Source organism: Mesoplodon mirus (assembly GCF_964341445.2).
Source record: "Mesoplodon mirus genome assembly, chromosome: 18".
Taxonomy (NCBI): domain Eukaryota; kingdom Metazoa; phylum Chordata; class Mammalia; order Artiodactyla; family Ziphiidae; genus Mesoplodon; species Mesoplodon mirus.
In genome coordinates, this window is record NC_138994.1 from 37,695,785 (window position 1) to 37,715,816 (window position 20,032).

Below are 20,032 nucleotides of genomic sequence, written 5' to 3' on the forward strand. Positions count from 1 at the left end.
AAATATAAAGTTTCAAAAACCTTAAAATCTTTTATTTGGAATCATGCCATGACAATAAATAAATTGCTATTTCCTAGAGGCCTAAACAGTTGAGTTTTTTCCCCTAACCCTTTTTCTGTAGACCAACATATTTCAGTAATATCATAGATTTGGAAAGAAAAGTTATTTTAAATTAGAATAAAATTAGAGTTTCTGTTTGTTAACGTTTAGGGTACCCTTTAAATACAGATTTGTAGAAAGACGGGAAGGATGTTTAACTGCCCTTTATTGCGTGATGTGATAATACATAGTGGTTTGGTGGCAAATGTCAGAATATCTCACTGGGACAGACATAAATTCTGGAATTCACTGAGCAACACTGAATTTCATTGTGATGTTAGGAATATGCCCTAATATCTTAATTCACTGGGTAAATTATTTAAGTTAGTGAATTCTAAGATTTTTCTCTTTGTTCTCTTGCTGAGTAACAAATAGTTGTATTTTTCTTCATGGATAGTTGAAAAAAGAATGTGAATAGCTCCTTAAAAGTTTTTATATTGATTACCTATTGAAATAATATTTTGGATATATTGGGATATTGGGATATCCAACATTGGGATAAATAAAATATATTCAAATTAATTTTGCTTATTTTTACTTTTAAAAAATGTGGCTATTAGATAATTTAAAATTACATATGTGGCTTGCATTTATGGCTCATGGTATACATATATATTTTTTTGGCCACGCCACGCGGCATATGGGATCTTAGTTCTGGGACCAGGGATTGAACCCATTCCCCCTACAGTGGAAGCATGGAGTCTTAACTACTGGACCTCCAGGGAAGTCCCGTGTTAGCGCATTTATGTTCAGTGCTGATCTGGAAGAACAGTACTAGTGTAATTTTCTTCCCTTGTAAGTAATTTGATTTTTGTTTGTCTGGATACCTTTTTTTCTTTAATACTTTTTTAAAAATAATGAAAAAATATTGTATTAGCACTGGTCATTCTGGCCACACATTATGGTTGTTTTTTTTTTCTTGATATTTATTTTTATTGTGGTAAAAATACATAACATTAAACTTACCATCTTAACCATTTTCAAATGTACAGTTCATTAGTGTTAAAATCTCTAGAACTTTTTCTTCTTGCAAAACAAACTCTGTACCCATTAAACACGAATTCCCCTTTTCCCCTCCCACTCATACCTTATGTTTTAAATATAATTTGGTTAAGAAATTATAGCCAACTAATAACGGAAAGCTTGCAGGTTATCTACTAGTCATATGTTTTTTCCTGTTAGCAAACAGGCAAATAAGTGTTTTAGTGCAGTTCTTTTTCCCCTGCCATTTCTGATTTTAGAGTGCAGTTCACACTAAGAAGCAAAAAATGTGTGCAAATTGTCCAGAAGGCATTTTTTTCAAGGATTGTTAGTGTGTTTGGTGTTCCCATCTTCTGATGTGGCTGCTCTAGGTCACTGTGCCCTGATCCACACCTCTGGGCAGCCTGGGCACACAGGCAGGATGCTTTAGCTAGGCTGCAGATAGCAAGTTTGCTCTCCCTCTAGTCTAACTGGGGTTATTAGTGAGGTGCATTTCAAAGAGAGGAAAAAACAAAATTTCAGTTGTCTTAAGTTTAATTTTCCTTTTACCTGATGAGGCATTTCTATTTTAAGTGCACCAAGGAAGATCAGCTTTTCCCAGGAACGTGGCATTGACGCCTCTCCTGAAATGAAAACTCCCCTTTTCATTTGCGGATTATTGACCTTAAGTTTAGGTCTTTGTATATGTGTGCTCTTGATTTCTAATGCTACAGTTAGCTCTGCACTGCTTTCTGGATGATTACTTTTAATGTCACAGCTCCCCCCAGAATGGCATTTCCAATAGAACACTGTCATCTTTAACACTTTAACCCTGAAGCCATTAGTGCTCTTCTCTTGCTAGGATCAAATCTCCATGGATTTCATTGTCCCCACATCCCCCACCTGACTGCTCCCAGGTACTGGAAACTCAGCGTGTCCCACATTGAGCTCAACCTGTACCACTCCAGACACCAAACCTGCTTCTCCTGGTTCTTTATTCATGATTTGGGCAAGCCATCCATCCATCAATGTGAACATCTTTCCCTTTTCTAATTTCACCTAATGTATAATAAATGTATAATGTCTAGTGTATAAAAAATATATTTTACTAAGGTTCAACAGTAAATGACAAATTCTTTGAGATGGCTGCATCTGCTTATGGCAACTAGGCACCTCCCCTCTCTATAAATTATGCACGTGGAAAATAGGGCTAGTAAGTGCTAGACATAAATAATTGATAATTAAGCTTTCCTAAATGATGAATCGCACTGTTGTATCACTGCAGATGGCTGCCGTGTGTTTTCGTTTTGATGGGTAACTTTCAAGGGTTCCTCGGTGATTGCTTTGGTTTTGGCTGCTGTTACTCTCAAATAATGTTTTCCTGCTTGTTATTTAATTAAAGAATTGCCTCACTTTGTGGCGAGTGATTTTATCCACGTTGTTTTGTTTAATAAATGTTTCTAGACTAAAGCAGCTCCATGTGTAGAAAATCCAAAAAATGAACATTTGGTTCCATTTTTCTGTTAGAACTTTCTTCTCTGTCTTCCTTGCTGTGGCTTCTTCACAGGCTGAAATTGCTGAATCTCATTTTTTTAAGAGTTTGCTGTATACCTTAAACATTGAAACATTTACCTGAGCCGTATAACACATAAAGAAGACTTTTGCCAATTCATAAGTTCTTTGTATTAATCTAAGAACTTGGGTATATGAGAGCATCGATAAAGTATGTTATGGTAGGAGTTGTTCACTTTGAACAGCTTGCCTTTGTGGGAGAATTAGATTATAGAAATGTGGCTTAAGAAGCATTTTTTTTTTTTGCTGGAAGGGGTGTGGTGAAAAGGGAACCCTCCTGCACTGTTGGTAGGAATGTACATTGGTACAGCCACTATGGAGAACAGTATGGAGGTTCCTTATAAAACTAAAAATAGAACTACCATATGACCCATCAACCCCACTACTGGGCATATACCCAGAGAAGACCGTAATTCAGAAAGAGACATGTACCGCAATGTTCATTGCAGCACTATTTACAATAGCCAGGACATGGAACCAAACTAAATGTCCATCAACAGATGAATGGATAAAGAAGATGTGGCACATATATACAATGGAATATTACTCAGCCATAAAAATAAATGAAACTGAGTTATTTGTAGTGATGTGGATAGACCTAGAGTATGTCATAAAGAGTGAAGTAAGTCAGAAAGAGAAAAAAATACTGTATGCTAACGCATATATATGGAATCTAAAAAAAATGGTACTGATGAACCTAGTTGCAGGGCAGGAATAAAGAGGTAGGCATAGAGAATGGACTTGCGGACTTGGGGTGAGAGTAGCATTGACATATATACACTACTGAATGTAAAATAGTTGGCTGGTGGGAAGCAGCAGCATAGCACAGGGAGATCAGCTCGGTGCCTTGTGATGACCTAGAGGGGTGGGATAGGGAGGGTGGGAGGGAGGCTCAAGAGGGAGGGGATATGGGGAAATGTATGCGTATGTCTGATTCGCATTGTTGTGCAACAGAAACTAACAGTATTGTGAAGCAATTATACTCCAATAAAGATCTATTTTTTTAAAAAAAGCATTTTTTAATTGAAGTATAGTTGATTTACAAAGTGTTCATTTCTGCTGTACAGCAAAGTGACTCAGTTATACATATACATACATTCTTTTTTCTATTCTTTTCCACTATGGTTTATCACAGGATATTGAATATAGTCCCCTTTGCTATGCAGTAGGCCCTTGTTGTTTATCCATTCTATGAGAAGCATTCGTTTAATCATCAGATTTGGAAAGTGTTCCCAGCTGGAATGTGCAGTGTTACCCAAGCCTCCCTTGGTGACTTAGTGCCATCACATCCTGGCACGGTTCTTCCTTCTATCTGGATAAGGCAGATGGGGATTCTGACCCTGACTGCTGATTGCATCTGTTTAGTGTAGAGTTGTAAATATCCCTGCCTCCTGGCTGGTCAAGGTGGGGCAAAGAGAGCCTGTGTGACTGATGTCCCTGTAACCTTGGCCATTAGCACTGCTAATGAATTTGAGACTAGGGTTTGTGTATGTGTCTATATCTTTCATAGCACTAAACCTGTCCAATTAAACTACATAATCTATGTGGTAGTTGGTAGGTAAAGCCTGGGGCAGTATTATTTAAATTTGTATTTTCCTATTAAACAATCATTTTGAAACAAATATGAAAAACAAAGAGCCTTCATTGTAGAGGGTTATGGATGTATACACATAGGTAGGTAGGTGCTGAGACTTCTGTGTATAGGTATGAGCTGGCTTATGAAAAATCTAGGTAAAGAAACATATGTGTGTATGCATGCTGATACCTACATATAAGATTCCTGAATAGGTGGAGAACAAAGAATAACAGCTTCAAGTGTAAGGAAAAAAATCAGGAACAAAACACATATATATGTTCATTAGCATATATCTATCTATCTATCTATATATATATATAACATAGATATGTTCATACATTATATGTTCAGGTGCATTGTTGGGCCTTCTGGTCTTTTGCTTCATGGTATCATAGGCAGATCCTGGTAAAGATTCAATTAAGAATGTCACAAGGAATACGGTGATCTATTTTATATTTGGTATCTTGGGTTCTCGCTGCTATGATTTTGCTTATTTTGTGCCATTATCCCCAATCAAGAGAAGAAAATTTTCCTAGGGTTAGAAATTGCTCTAATTGTTTGTTGAAGGGTTAACCTTTTTTTTTTCCGCATCAGCTTTTTCACTTGGCTTAGTTTGACTGGTTTCTGTTTGATTTTTCTGTCTCTCGCCCTCTAGGAAGCTATTTTGCCAGCCACTTCATTATGGGAGGAGAGAAGTTTGATTCAATTCATCCCGAAGGCTACCTGCGATCTGAACTTTCTGGGAAACAGACGAGTTGCAGTATGATTGTAATCCATTTACATCCACGCGGGGCTAAGTGGCCCAAGTCAAATGGTCTTGTCAAAATAAGTTTGTAATTGCTGGTTCAGCAGTGTTTGTAGTTTGGTCTGAGTTGAGAGGGGCCCTGGGAGCCAGACTGCAGCCTCTTTGATGGATCAGGGTCTCCTGGCACTAGAGGCTGCCCCGTGGAAAAGTACAGAGTCTGCCTGAGGGCGAGGACAGCTCACAAAACCCAGCTCTCCTAGGGATCTGAAGCTCTGCCTAAATGCCACCTCTGCAGACTGCCCTTGCCCAGCCCCTATCTGGCCCTCACCTCGCTTTTCGTTCCTCTTCATAGCACTTCATACCATATAAGCGTTTATTTCTCTGTCTCCTCCTGTTTATTATCTGCCTTCCCCATCAGAAGGTACATTTCACAGGGCAAGGGCTGTCCTACTACTGCATCCCAGCACCCAGGACAAAACCTGGGACATTATGATAAGCCCTTAATAAAGATCTGTTGAATGAATGACTCAAAAAGTTCCCCTTGATATCTGATCTGCTATCAGACTGTCTCTCTCTCCATTCATTCAACTCATTCCATAAATGTTTATGGAGCATTTTCTCTGCACCCAGCCTGAGGCTTTGTAATAATAGCTTCCATATGGCAATTGAGTGGCTGCTGTGTGCTAAGGAAGGCCCTAGAGACTTCTCAGGCATTATTCCTAATCTTCACAAAGACCCACCTGACAGAGGATTTATTATCAATCCCATTTTGTAAGTGAGAGAAGTGAGGTTGCAAGAAAACTGAGTTTCCGAGAGGTGAACAGCAGTAATAGCCTTATATGAAGTGCATACTATGTTCTGGGCCCTGTTCGAAGTGCTTTACAGAAAGTTTTCCCAAAGTCACATAACTAGATGTGCCTAGCCAGAGATCCATAACCTTTCCACTGCTTCTCATGCTTCAAAATATCCTGCCTTTCTCCAGAAACTCCTAGTTTAGTGGGGCAGACAAAACATAGGAACAGGAAATGTTTCAGTAGCACACAAGGCCCGAAGGGATGGGATTCTGTAGGAATAGGGAGTGGGGGAGGGGAGTGGCAAGGGCAGATGCTTCAGTGTTGGTGTGGAGAACAAGGCCTTGGAGGATGGCTGGGTGTTCACGAGGCGGGTGGGAAAGGGGCTTCCCGGGAGTGAGGTGCAGAGCACAGGCCTGAAAGCATTCACGTTTCTGTTGAATCAGCTACCATTTACTGAGAAACTACCATGGACCAGGTACCGTGATAGGAGCTGGGGATACAAAGCTGAAATGAGCATGGTTTGTTCCTCCCCTGGAACAAATGAGGAAGCCAGTCTGGTGGGAGTGGACCTTTCCTGATGGTGAAAGAAGATTGGAAAGGTAGTTGGGGACTCCATTACCTCGAGACGTTTTCCACTCTCTCCTGTAGGCTCTGGGGAATACTGAAAGTTTTTAGGCAGATAAGTGCCCTGGAGAAATTATCTGTTTGTTTGTTTGTTTGTTTGTTTTTTAGGAAGGTTAATCTGGTGACTCTTCCATCTGGAGCTTTAATTAAAAAACGTTGTTGTTGGTGGTGGTGGTTTTCATTGTTTTCTTCCTTTCTATCTGGGGTGACAATCCTCCCCTTCAACACCTTCTAATTCTGAGTCCAATAGTACTTTAGAAAATACCAAGTCCTTTCTGCTTCAGATTCACTTATGACAGCTCACACTTATCAAATGTCTGTTCTCTGATTTTGCTGCTACTACCTTAGCCATTAGAGTGGAAAGATTTTTTTTTTCTGATTGAGCCAGATAAGTACTCTTCCTCATTCACCGAGAGTCAGCTTATGCCTGGAAAATGCCCTTTCTTCTCACATGGACTTGCTGTTTGCGTCCATTTCTTCCTCCCTTTTTTCTTTCCTCTGGTGTCAGAATAGATTATGTACTTTAAAAAAGTGTAGTTGTTTTTTTTTACCTTTTCAGGCCATAAAGATTATTTTATTTATTTATTTTTGGCTGCTTTGGGTCTTTGTTGCTGTGCGTGGCTTTCTCTAGTCACGGTGAGCAGGGGCTGCTCTTCGTTGTGGTGCATGGGCTTCTCATTGCGGTGGCTTCTCTTGTTGCAGAGCACGGGCTCTAGGCACGTGGGCTTCAGTAGTTGTGGCTCATGGGCTCTAGAGTGCAGGCTCAGTAGTTGTGGTGCACGGGCTTAGCTGCTCTTCAGCATGTGGGATCTTCCCGGACCAGGGCTCGAACCCGTGTCCCCTGCATTGGCAGGCGGATTCTTAACCACTGCACCACCAGAGACATCCCAAAGATGATTTTAAAACAATGGAACACTCATTTAGGTTCATTTTGAGGTTTATGCCAGCTAACAAACCTTCGCAAAGTTTAACCGCCTTGTTTACACTTCTCTGTGAGCCTGTGAATGACTGAGCTCTTCCAGGAGCACAGGAGAGCAGACTTGACCTTCACTTGCAGGCTGTCTCCCAAAGGAGCATCAACACTGGCCATTTTGTTGTTGTTTTTATGAAGTAGTCATTAACTGTGCTTCATGTTGCACAGAGCAAATGTTTTCAAAAAGCATCATGATTTCATGTTAAGAAAGCAAATCAGGGTCACTTCAAAGAGGGAGGTAGAAGCAGAGAAAACAGAAGAAATGTAGCACATTTCCCTTTGCTTTCCCCCTTTCTTAGTTAATAATAATAATAGCTAACATTTATTGAACACTTACTGTTTGCCAGGCCTGGTTGTTCTAAGCTCTCCGTACATGTTCTCTCTCTGTGTTCTCACCCTAACGAGTAGGGTCCTGATTTGACAGATGAAGAACAAAGAGACACAAAGAATTGAAACAAAGATCGCAAAGCCTGGAAGTGACTAAATCGGGATTTGATCCCAGCAGTCCAGCTCCAGAGCCTGGGGTCCTCTGCCCTTTCCTGCTGGTCAGGTCAGGTGCACTCAGGACCCCTGCACATGTCCTGTCTGTGAAGCTGTCTAAGTAGATCATCAAGTGAGGTTTGTGAGATATGGAGAGACAACCATCCGAAAGTAGCCAGCATGGCCATGACATGTTCTCCTGAGTGTCTCTTGACAGAGTCCATATCTGGTGTGTAATTCCACCTGCCGACCTGACCTGGGGAGTCCGCCATTACCACACGTCAGCTTGTTTAGTGGAAGGCCCATCGATTGAAGGTTGACTGGTCGCTTGAGTTCTGCAGAGCTGACCTCTACTCTCTAGTAATGTATTTCGGTGTCGGTAAATGGGCGTCAGGTTGCAGAGGAAAGTGAACAGCCTTATAAAGCCATCCAGCAGCTTCAGGCAGGAACAGCACCTCTTTCCAGAGAGATGGGGACAAAATATGTTGAAATAAATTATTAGATTAAATTATAAATGCCATAGACTTCCTGGCTTCTGGGTCTTGTTTTTCCTGTCATTTCTGAATGATCAGACCAAGATGAGTACCATTCAGTTCTCGCTCAGCCTGTAGTTTTTACTGGAGTTGATCTCCCACTTAGGATAATCCATCAAAGTCAAATGTATTATCAAGTCTTCAGGTCAGATTTAAAGAACCAGATATATATAGAAGGATGTACATATAGAAGGATGGTTGAAGAGAGGTTGGAATCAAGATTGGAAGTTTTATGTACCTTAAACTCTTTGCAACCTTGGCAAGTCTATCACTCAGGCTCTCAAATTACCCACTTGTAAAGTGGAGGCAGTTCTGACTTTATAGGAATGTCATGCTTGAAAAATGCATTTCAACTGCTGGATGCAATGAAGTATGGAGCAAGGTTAGCTTCACTCACTAGGCTTTCAGGTTGGTTATTTCTGCAGTTACTGATAGTTCTGGGTGGAGAGAATACCCACTGTTTTTTAAGCAACTGTCTTAAGTAGTGAACAGGGCTTCTGAAGGCCTTTCTGCCCTGGTCCCTATATAGAGGAGATAAGATGGTTGTGTTTGTACATCACAGTTGAGTAAAGGCCATTCGTCCTCTTCTTAGGTGGCAGAAGAGCTGGTGCTGATTTTTTTGGTCCTTTATTGCATTAGATCTTATTTTGTTGAGGTAAATTTCTTCTAAAACTCTAAATTATTTGGAGGCTTAGTGACCTTAGGATTGTCAGATATCAAGTGTTCTCTTGACTCTCCCAGAGTTCAGATCTCTCCTGTCATCTGAGAGGAAGCAGCTGAGTTTTCGTTGGGCCCCTAATACTCCACATCCTCTTGGGTGTTTTGTCGCTTCTTCCTCATGCTCCCTACAGCCAGGCTGCACAGCTAATGTTGAGAACCAAGGCACACACAGGTGGGCTTTCCTTCTTCCTCTCATAGAGATGGACCCCCAAATTGTGCTTAAATCCAGTTGCCATAAACTGAACGCTTTTATTCACATATGGGCAGGGAGAGCAAGTTAGTTAAAGGAACTTGGCAATATATCCATTTATGAAGCAGGATTTTACACATATAGAGCTTTGTGTTAGCCATGGTGCCGTTTATTCATTCAGTAAATACCTGTGAGTCATATATTGTGCTCGCAACTGGGAATGCAAAGGTGAGAAGGATTTGGCTCCTGCCCCGAGGAGCTCTGACAGAGTGGGGTGGGCAGATTGCCCCTGACTGTGATGGATCGTGGTAAGTTCTCCAAGAGAGACAGGGCCAGAGTAACCTGAAAGCGCAGGGGAGTGGGGATGCCCTCCTCCCAGGGAACTGGCTCTGAGAGGAGTCCTGGAACCTGGAGGGATGAGCAGGACTTCCCGGGTGGAGACTGGGAAGGTCATTAAGGCAGAATTCACAAGCACTGCAAGAAAGCACAAAGATGCAGAAGTGCACATCGGGCTTCCAGAATGGCAAGTAGTCTGTAAGGACTGGATCGTGAGGGATGTTGGTGGGAGATGAGGTTGGAAATACAAACTGGGCCCGTGTTCGAAGGGCTGTGAATATTGTACTGAGAAGCTTATACTCTTCTATGGCAGTAGAGAAGGTCATAGTCATGAGTGGCTTTGCCATTGACTAGCTTTGTGGTGTAGGTTAAGGTATTGGCCATCACTGAGCCTCTGTTTCCCCATCTATAAAAGTACCCATCTTGGGGCTTCCCTGGTGGCGCAGTGGTTGAGAGTCCGCCTGCCAATGCAGGGGATACGGGTTCATGCCCCAGTCCAGGAAGATCCCACATGCCGTGGAGCAGCTAGGCCTGTGAGCCATGGCCGCTGAGCCTGCGTGTCCGGAGCCTGTGCTCCACAATGGGAGAGGCCACAACAGTGAGAGGCCCTCGTACCAGAAAAAAAACAAAAACCATCTTGGGAATTTCCCGGTGCTCCAGTGGTTAGGACTCCATGCTCCCACTGCTGCAGGCCGGGGTTCAATCCCTGGTCAGGGAACTAAGATCCCACAAGCCACACGGTGCAGCCAAAAAATTTAAAATTAAAAAAAAAGAAAGTTAAAAAAATATCCATCTTGCTGGAATATTTTCAGAATTCAAATAATGACAACTATTGTGATTTGATTTCCATTTTAGAAAGTTAGCTCTTTAAATCAACTCACAGTGTAGAGTGAATCAGAAAGGGAGGAGATTAAGGAGACCAGTTAAGAGGTCGTAGTTTTAGTTAAGAATGAAAACTACCTGAACTAGGATAGCAGCATTAAAAAATAAGGATGGTGCAGATTCAAAAGTTGTGGGCAGTGTGAGTTGAGGGAAGGGGAGAAGTTAGGGCAGAGGACACGGAGAAGCAGCCCCTGGGGTCAGCTACCACTTAAATGGGATCCTCTGCACGGGTTTTGTCTGCAGGTTGGTTTGTGCCCAGGCCCCAGTGTAACCAGACCGGTTGGTCACAAGTACCCCAGTATCTACTGCCTTGGAGCCTGTATTCATATGCCCAGGCTGCCGTAATAAAATAGCACAGGCTGGGTGGCTTAAACAACACATACTCACTTCTCACAGTTCCGGAGGCTGAGAACTCCAAGATCAAGGTGCCGGCAGACTGGGTTGCTGGTGAAGGCCCTCTTCCTGGCTTGCAATGACTGCCTTCTTACTGTGTCCTCACATGGCAGAAAGAGACTGGGAGTTCCCTGGTTGCTTAGTGGTTAGGATTCCCAGATTTCACTACCATGGCCCGGGTTCAGCCCCTGGTTGGGGAACTGAAATCCTGCAAGCCTCACTGTGTGGCCAAAAAGAAAAAAAAGAGAGAGAGACTGATATCTCTATTTCTGTTCTTATAAAGCCACTAATCCCATCTGGAGGGGCCCACCCTTATGACCTTATCTAACCCTAATTATCTCTCAAAAGCCCCATCTCCAAATATAGTCACATTGGAAGTTGGGCTTCAACGTATGAATGGGGGAGGAGGACATGAGTCCATAGCACAATGTAAAGTCCATGGAAGGAGTGGGCCTCTTTTCCGAGTGAGTGTGTGTGTGTGTATGTATTAGATTGGATTTTTTGCCTTTTGTCTGCTATCTTCTTTCCTTCTTCCTTCCTTTATAATTGTACTACAACTCTTTTTGTTTTGGGCATTCAGTTTGGCAATATTTAGTAAATTTTCAGCTGTGGCCCAGCTATTTCACTTCTCTGAGTGTCCATGTAAAGGAAAAACATACTCCTGTGTGTTTCCTCTGCTCTCAGTATTCTACTACAATGCTGATTCACTTTTTTTAAATTAATTAATTAATTAATTAATTTTTATTTATTTTATTTTTGGCTGCATTGGGTCTTTGTTAGCTATGCGCCGGCTTTCTCTAGTTGTGGTGAGCAGGGGTTACTCTTCATTGTGGTGCACAGACTTCTCCTTGCAGTGGCTTCTCTTGTTGTGGAGCATGGGCTCTAGGTGTGTAGGCTTCAGTAATTGTGCCATGTGGGCTCAGTAGTTGGGGTGCACTGGCTTAGTTGCTCCATGGTATGTGGGATCTTCCCAGACCAGGGCTCAAACCCGTGTCCCCTACATTGGCAGGTAGTTTTTTATTTTTTTAAATTTATTTTTATTTATTTATTTATTTATTTATTGCGGTATGCAGGCTTCTCACTGTTGTGGCCTCTCCCATCACGGAGCACAGGCTCTGGACACGCAGGCTCAGCGGCCATGGCTCACGGGCCCAGCCACTCCGCGGCATGGGGGATCTTCCCGGACCTGGGCAGGAACCCGTGTCCCCTGCATTGGCAGGTGGACTCCCAACCACTGCACCACCAGGGAAGCCCTGGCAGGCAGTTTTTAACCACTGTGCCACCAGGGAAGTCCCCTGATTCACTTTTTTTTCCCAATTTACTTTTAATTAATTAATTAATTTATTTATTTATTTTTGGCTGCATTGGGTCTTTGTTGCTGCATGCAGTTCTCTCTAGTTATGGTGAGCAGGGGCTACTCTTCATTGCAGTGCGCAGGCTTCTCACTGCGGTGGCTTCTCTTGTTGCAGAGCACAGGCTCTAGGCATGTGGGCTTCAGTAGTTGTGGCACACTGGCTCAGTAGTTGTGGCTTACTGGCTCTAGAGCACAGGCTCAGTAGTTGTGGCACACAGGCTTAGTTGCTCCACGGCATGTGGGATCTTCCCAGACCAGGTTTCAAACTCATGTCCCCTGCATTGGCAGGCAGATTCTCAACCACTGGGCCACCAGGGAAGTCCCTCCTGATTCACTTTTGACACTAGATATGTGTGGGTTTTCCACACATCAGGCAGGAATTGTTAAATAAATTATAGTGTATCTATACTATGAACTGGTATTCAGCCAAAAATAAAGTAGAGCTGTATCCACTGAGGTGCAAATATATCTATGACCACATCGTTTACCAAAAATAAAAGCAAGTTCCTATATATAATGTAGAGTCTGGTTTCATTTCTTTATTTTATTTTTTTAATATTTCTTTATTTATTTGGTTGCACTGGGTCTTAGTTTCTGCCGGCAGGCTCCTTAGTTATGGCTCACTGGCTCCTTAGCTGTGGCATGTGAACTCTTAGTTGTGGCATGCACGTGGGAGATAATTCCATGACCAGGGATCGAACCCAGGCCCCTTGCATTGGGAGCTCGAAATCTTAACCACCGCGCCACCAGGGAAGTCCCTGGTTTCATTTCTGATAAAAATAACAGTGTATAAAAATATATGTATACATTTATGTTGATATTTACAAGTGCATAAAAATACATGAGCACAATGCATTTTAACCTGTGATGGGGTAACTCTTGGGGGTGCATCAGTGAGGGGAGGTACTTCCTTCATATTCTTCTATGTTGTTTGAATTTTCCCCATTGAACATGTTTTCACTTTTCAATTAAAAGCATTTAATTTTTTTCTAAAAATAGAGAAGGGATTACTGCTGAGCACAGGAAGGAAATAAAATATACAGAGGAGAATATATAGAGGTAGGAAAAGTAAGGAAATTCATAGAATAATGGTTTTAATTTTTTTTAATGAACTGCAAGAAGGGTGTGGTCTGCTGAGTGGTTACAGGCTTGTGGAAAATGAGAAAAACATCAGAATAAACATGGAGAGGGATGGAGTGTCAGCCTTTGGGTGTCAGGCTGTGATGGTTCAGCTTTAGAAAAGTCAGATTAGGTGTGGATGTGACCTGCTTTTAACAAGCTGAGAGTAAAAGAAAACACAGATTTAAAAGAACTAAACTAGGGAATAAATATTCATACTTTTAATTTTTTTAAATTTATTTAATTTATTTATTTTTGGCTGTGTTGGGTCTTCGTTGCTGTGTGCAGGCTTTCTGTAGTTGATACGAGCGGGGGCTATTCTTCATTGCAGTGCAGGTTCTTCTCCTTGCGGTGGCTTCTCTTGTTGAGGAGCATGAGCTCTAGGCACACGGGCTTCAATAGTTGTGGCACGCTAGGTCCAGAATACAGGCTCAGTAGTTGTGGTGCACGGGCTTAGTTGCTCTGCCGCATGTGGGATCTCCCTGGACCAGGGCTCAAACCCATGTCCCCTGCATTGGCAGGCAGATTCTTAACCACTGTGCCACCAGGGGAACCCAAATATGCATACTGTTTAAATGCTTTAAGGCTTTACAGACAGCTTTACGTAAGGATTTTTTAAAACAGCATTTTTATAATACATGTCTTCCTACTTCTGGGCTCTCCCCAGAGGTGACCACACTGCTTATTTCAATAAGTGATCTTCTCGATCTTTTACTTTCAGTTTTTTTAAAAAATTGTGACAAAATACACATAACATAAATGGTATCATCTTAACCGTTTTAAGTATGTAGTTCAGTACATTGACATTGTTTTACACGCAGTCTCCAGAACTCTTTTCATCTTGCAAAACTGAAACTCTCTCCCCATTAAATACTAACTCCTCCTTTTCCTCTCCCCCTAGCCCCTGGCAACCACCATTCTACTTTCTGTCTCTAGGAATTTGACTACTCCAGTACCTCATCTAAGTGGGTTCTTACACTATTTGTCTTTTTGTGACTGGTTTATTTCACTGAGCATAATGACTTCAGGGTTCATCCATATTATAGCCTGTGTCAGAATTTCCTTCCTTTTGAAGGCTGAATAATATTCCACTGTTTGGATAGAGCACATTTTGTTTTTCCATTTATCTGTCTGTGGACACTTGGGTTGCTTCCACTTCTTGGCTGTTATGAATAATGCTGCTATGAACATGAGTATTGCATTCAGTTTTTAAGGCACACGTGCACACCAGTATTGGCCTAGGGAAGAAATGACCATTCAGTTTTAGGAACTTATTTTAATAAAGTTATTGTAGGTCTTCAATTTTGTAATTTAACTTGTTTTTATATCCTCCCCCCCCAAAAAATCCTTCTATTTATGTTACCTTTTAGTTCTTAATAAAGATGAAGAAATCATTTCAAATACCTTCTTCTAGGGAAAGTTGCTTCCTGACACTTAGTGAATAAATATCAAATACATAAACCAAGACTATTTTGCAGTGTACAGGTAACGTCCTAGTCATTTTCCCAAATACCGAGAGAATATAACCAAATTGTAGATTTTATTCAAGAGTTAGTTTCAACTGTCTCTTGACTCCAGAGATAACATGAGAAACATGAGAAAGCTGGTTACTTTTACATGCAGAGTAGGATAGATTATTTTTTAGGTAAATGAAAGCATAAAATATGAGACTTAACAGTATGTGTAACGTTAGCGCCACCTTTCGATAGTAAGTTATAACATAAAAGAGACAACTTTGGAAGCTAGTTGGTTGGGTCCAAGCGTTTGCTACTTGGCACTAAGAAAAGGATTTTAGTGGCTTCTGTCTTAGTTTTCCACCCTGAAAATTCTGTTTTATGGAGATGGGTTTCTGTAGTAGATGGATCATGGGATGGACAGGGGTCCCATTGGTATGACAGAGACCAGCGAGTCACACTATCCAGGGCAGCTACACTTCATGCTGAGGTCCCAGTGATGAGAGGGTGTGCCCCCAAAGAAGTCAAATCAGCTGATAGGACTGCTCCTGCCATATGTTCCTTTTTTTTTTTTTTTTTTTTTTTTTTGCGGTATGCGGGCCTCTCACTGTCGTGGCCTCTCCCATTGCGGAGCACAGGCTCCGGATGCGCAGGCTCAGCGGCCATGGCTCACGGGCCCAGCCGCTCCACATGTGGGATCCTCCCGGACCGGGGCACGAACCCGCCTCCCCTGCACCGGCAGGCGGACTCTCAACCACTGCGCCACCAGGGAAGCACCCCCCCTTTTTTTTAAATTACCTTTTCTGGAAACAAAACCCAACTGCTTTTAATTTACTTTCTATTGTTTTTTTTTCTTTTCACTTTCATCTTCTGGAAACAAAACCCAACTGCTTTTAATTTACTTTCTATCATTGTTTTTTTTTCTTTTCACTTTTGTCTTGTGAATTGTGAAATATTTATATGGAAGTATAGAAAGCACATATCTACAGGTAAAGAAACTGCAAACAAACACCCTTGGACTCGCCACCCAGATCAAGAAATGGAATATCGCCAGCACCTTAGAAGTTCACCCTATGCCTGACCCTGGTCACATCTGCATTGCTTTGTTAAATAAAAGCTTTATTGAGATATAATTCACCATGGGTTTCTCCATGGTAGAGTTACCATCTTTCCCTTTGTAGTTGATAAGTACCTTTGGGAGGATAGTTTGAAACTGCTGCCTAGATTTCTTTTTTTTTTTAATGCTCACTGTATTCTTTTTTTGTTTGTTTTAATATTTATTTATTTATTTATTTATTTGGCTGTGCTGGGTCTTAGTTGTGACATGCGAACTCTTAGCTGTGGCATGCATGTGGGATCTAGTTCCTGGACCAGGGATTGAACCTGGGCCCCCTACATTGGGAGCATGGAGTCTTAACCACTTTGCCACCAGGGAAGTCCCAGATTTCTTTTTTTTTAATTGCTCCTTTCTTAACTAACAGGATGCTGCATATTAGATCTACTGAATTGCTTAGGGATATAAGACAGGGATCATGGTTCTGTCTGTCTGGTGTGTAGGCTTCAGGGTATAGTTTTATGGATTAGAGCTATAGAAAGGGGTTGTAATGTAGCCTGAAATTATGAGAGTAAGCAAAAAAAATTCTCTGGAGAAGAAACTTTGCTGGAGATGATGAGGAATAAGAACAGTGTTTAGTAGTTGTTGACCTAGTGGGTTACCTTCCCGATATAAGAATTTCAAAATCAATTTGGATTATAAAATTATGCACTGGGAGAAGAAAGGAGAGGGGGAGAAGGAAACAGTTTCTTCTCCGTTCTTATCATAATTTGGTTTCTGTCCTAGTTGAGCAGATAGTTTTCTTTGATAATCATGAGGCCATGCCCACGTTGATCCCCCCCCATTACACAAATCGTTGATTGATTGACTCATTCAGTCATTCTTCATATGGGTTCATTTGACTGAACCCCTATCATCCTCCAGGCTCATGTTCAACGCTAGAGATACAAAGATTAAATGAAACCCCTGCCTGAAGGAACATACTTTATAACCAGGACATACGCACGAGTTGGAGGAGGGGCCGAAGAGCAAAGGCACAGAAGCATCTAACCAAGGTGACAGCTCTGCACTACAGATGATTCAATAAAATTAAAGTGTAGGGTCCAGAGGGTGCAGGGGAGACACAGCAAGAGATAAGGCTGTGGATCCTGGCCTAGGCCAAGGGGCCTTGTGTGCCTTCCTGCAAACTTTGGACGTTTATCCTATAGGAATGGGGAACCATTCATGTGGTATAAACTGGGAGTCATTTAATATACATTTTGAAAGATCACTCCGATGACAATGTAGAAAATCAATTAAGAGATGATTATTTTTACTGTGGGAACATAAAGCAGAGCCCGTTGTCCAGATGAGAGCTGATGAGGTGTGATCTCAGGTTGCAGTCAGAATAAAGAAGAGGGCCCTGATCCGTGAGGCAGAATCAGTGTTGGTGACCAACATTGGAGGCAGAGTCTAGGCTTTGGTACTCAGACTGTATCTCCCGGGCCCTCCCAAAGGATACAGCCAGCTCATGGGTTTCCCTGCTTTATGTGGAAGACCCATTCTAGTGTGCCGGCTCCTCTAAACCTTTTGGTCTTTGCTTCCAAAGACTTCTGTGCCAGTTCTGGAATCGCTTAGTGTGGGCCATTGCTCATCCAAGCTCCTAAGAGGCCCCCTCCCCCAGCAGCTGTGAGACCCAGGCCTTCGCCAGCGTGTTAATTTTGAGTCATGAGAGGATGTCCTCGTATCAGCAGCTCCTCCTCATTCTGCTTTATAGGCCACACCCATGACCAGCACCCTCAGGACCCACACATCCTTCCAGCTCCTGCCAACACGTGTGTCAGCCCAGTCCCCTGGGATGTTTGCAATAATACCCCCTCCTCTCTTAGCCGGCCCAGCTGGCCCCAAGTGAGTGATGCAGCCAGGAGGAAGATGGGGGCAGTCCATTGTAGGGCAAGCGGTGTCCTGTAAGAGGCTTGTCTTGTTTGAGAGTGCTGCCATGGTCTTCAAGCAAGGGGGATTCCTCTGTTTTCCAAGGAGAGGGAGTTGGCCACTTTGAGGGCCCAGAGAATCTGGGGTTTACAGTTCTCAAGTAAATAGATACAGACATCCCATCTCAGGCCTTAGAGTTCACCCTTTCCATCAGGGCCCTGACTTTGACATAGGAGACTTGCCTGGACTGAGTTCAGCCTTCTTAGAGCTGCCACCCCTAAACATCAGGTCCTGAGCCTGAGGGAGGTAAGTGTCTTTAGGCTGGCTGACTGTCATACTCGGCTTCAAGTTACTGGTTGTTTTATCTGAGACTGTCTTTTTATGTTTTCACTGGGCAGACGGCTCTTAACAACAGCCACCCAGTTCCACAGTCCTTCTCGTGACCATTTCTTCTGCACCTCCTGTACCAGAGACGTTAAACCAGTCAGCGTGTCCCCAGCCACAGGTCGCACTACTACAGCACCCCAGGGGCCGTCACACCACTTATAGGTCCATGTTGCCATCTGGCTGGTAAGCGACCCACCCTCAGAATTCCACCTGCTGAGTCCACTTCCGTAGGCAACTTCTGATGCCACCTGGTCTAAGGCAGACTCTGGAAGCAAACCTGTGCTAGAGACTTTTGTGAAAACTCTTTACTGAAGAAGTGCTCTTTGGAGAAGGGGCATAAGGGAAGCCAGATGGGGCAGGGGAGCAAAACTAGGCAGCAGTGTGGTCTTGGCACAGACTTGCTCCAGCCTGGTCCTTTGGGAAAGCTCTGGAGTACAGCTTGCACCACAGAATCCCCCCATCTCGAGGCCAGGGTGCTGGTCTTTTTACTCCTCACCGTGCTGTCGTGAATATTCCATTGGGTTGGCCAAAAAGCTCGTTCGGTTTTAAGTGAAACTGAGACAGTTTTCATTTCATGAAGGACTTTATTGATCAACGAACGTACTCACTACCCGAGCAAATGCAGCATTCTGTGTATTTTGTTCAGCATGTGTATGCATATTTGTAGGAGTACGCCTGCAGCTGGCATTGCTGGGCACACAGTATACTGGAGAAGATACTGCCAAATGGTTTTCCAAAGCAACTATACCAATTTTACTCCTGTCAGGAGTGTTTGGAGTCCCCAGCACCTAGTATTTTCCATCTTTTTCATCATAGCCATTCTGGTGGGAGTGCAGAATTAACTTCCATTTTCCTGATGACCCATGAGGTTGAGCACCATGACATATATTTACTGGCCATTTGGATCCCTCCTTTGCGAAGTGTCACTTCAAATCTCTTCTCTTAGCTGAGCTGCTTTTTCTTTCTTAGTAAGGAAATAATAAGAAAAACATGAGCCCTTTCTCAGATAAATATATTGCAAATATATTCTCCTAGTCTCTGCTTGCTTTTCACTCTCTCTTTTTATTTTGTTTTTATTTTTGTATTCAGTATGTCGGTTTGCTTGTTTTTGCTTAAAACAAACTTTTGGTAAATCTTGGCCAGAGGTAAAAATGTGAGAAGTTCTATTTAACAACCGTAATTTATTAGTTTTCAAATGCTGCTCTAACAAATTGTTATAAACTTAGTAGCTTAAAAGAACATGAATTTATTTTCTTATAGTTCTAGAGGTCTAAAATTAAGGTGTTGGAAGGACCTTCTGGAGGCTTTAGAAGAGAATCCATTTCCTTTAATTTTCCTTTCCTAGAGGTTCCCTGCATTCCTTGACACATGGTCCCTTCCTCTGTCTTCAAAGTACATCACTCTAGCCTCAGGTACCATCTTCACAACTCCTTTTTACTCTCTCTTTTTAAAAATAATTTATTTATGGAGTTCCCTGGCGGACCAGTGGTTAGGACTCAGTGCTTTCACTGCCGTGGCCCAGGTTCAATCCCTGGTTGGGGAGCTGAGATCCCACAAGCCACACAGTGTAGCCAAAAATAAAAAATAAATAAGAATTAATTTATTTTTATTGAGATATAATTGACATAGAACATTGTGTTAGTGTGAGGTGTACAATGTGTTGATTTGATAGATTTATATATTGCAATATGATTACCACCAATGTGTTAGCTAACACCAGCATCAGGGCCCGTAATTATTATTTCTTTTTGTGGTGAGAACATTTAAGATCTAGTCTCTTAGCAGCTTTGAAGCTTATGCCTTTTCACTCTCTTCCCAGTATCTTTAGTTGAACAGAAGTTCTAAATGTTAATATAGTCCAATTTATCTGTTTTTT

The 20,032-nt window shown here is 42.3% G+C and overlaps 1 pseudogene across 1 annotated transcript in view; it reads left to right on the forward strand.

The window, feature by feature from the left end:
* LOC309794215 (E3 ubiquitin ligase RNF157-like) overlaps positions 1-20,032 on the forward strand; it is a 64,536-nt pseudogene that overhangs the window by 5,353 nt on the left and 39,151 nt on the right. The window contains exon 2 of the transcript in view: positions 4,863-4,967. The product of the transcript in view is annotated as an E3 ubiquitin ligase RNF157-like (transcript). The remainder of the gene's footprint in view (positions 1-4,862; positions 4,968-20,032) is intronic.